The sequence below is a fragment of the Octopus bimaculoides genome, chromosome 4 (genome assembly GCF_001194135.2).
Source record: "Octopus bimaculoides isolate UCB-OBI-ISO-001 chromosome 4, ASM119413v2, whole genome shotgun sequence".
Taxonomy (NCBI): Eukaryota; Metazoa; Mollusca; class Cephalopoda; order Octopoda; family Octopodidae; genus Octopus; species Octopus bimaculoides.
Window position 1 is genome coordinate 84,068,163 of NC_068984.1, and position 491 is coordinate 84,068,653.

Genomic DNA, 491 nt, shown 5'->3' on the forward strand with positions numbered 1-491 from the left:
CAAAGAAGGAAAGGTATGCATAAGTGGGTTGGCTACACCCCTGGTAAAGGCCACGGGTTATGGTCTCACTTGTCTTGCTGGGTCTTCTCACACACAGCATATTTCCAAAGGTCTTGGTCAGAAGTCATTGCCTCGGTGAGGCCTAATGTTCAAAGGTCGTGCTTCACCACCTCATCCCAGGTCTACCTCCTTCACAGGCACCCTCAGCCGCTAGGCTGTGGCACTTTTTCACACAGCTATCCTCATCCATTCTCGCCAAATGACCATACCAGTGCAATCGTCTCTCTTGCACTCCACATCTGATGCTTCTTATATCCAACTTTTCTCTCAGGGTGCTTGCACTCTGTCATGTATGCACACTGACATTACACATCCATTGAAGCATACCAGTTTCATTCTTTGCGAGCTTACGCATGTCCTCAGCAGTCACGGCCCATGTTTCACTGCCATGTAGCATAGCTGTTCATACACATGCGTCATACAGTCTGCCT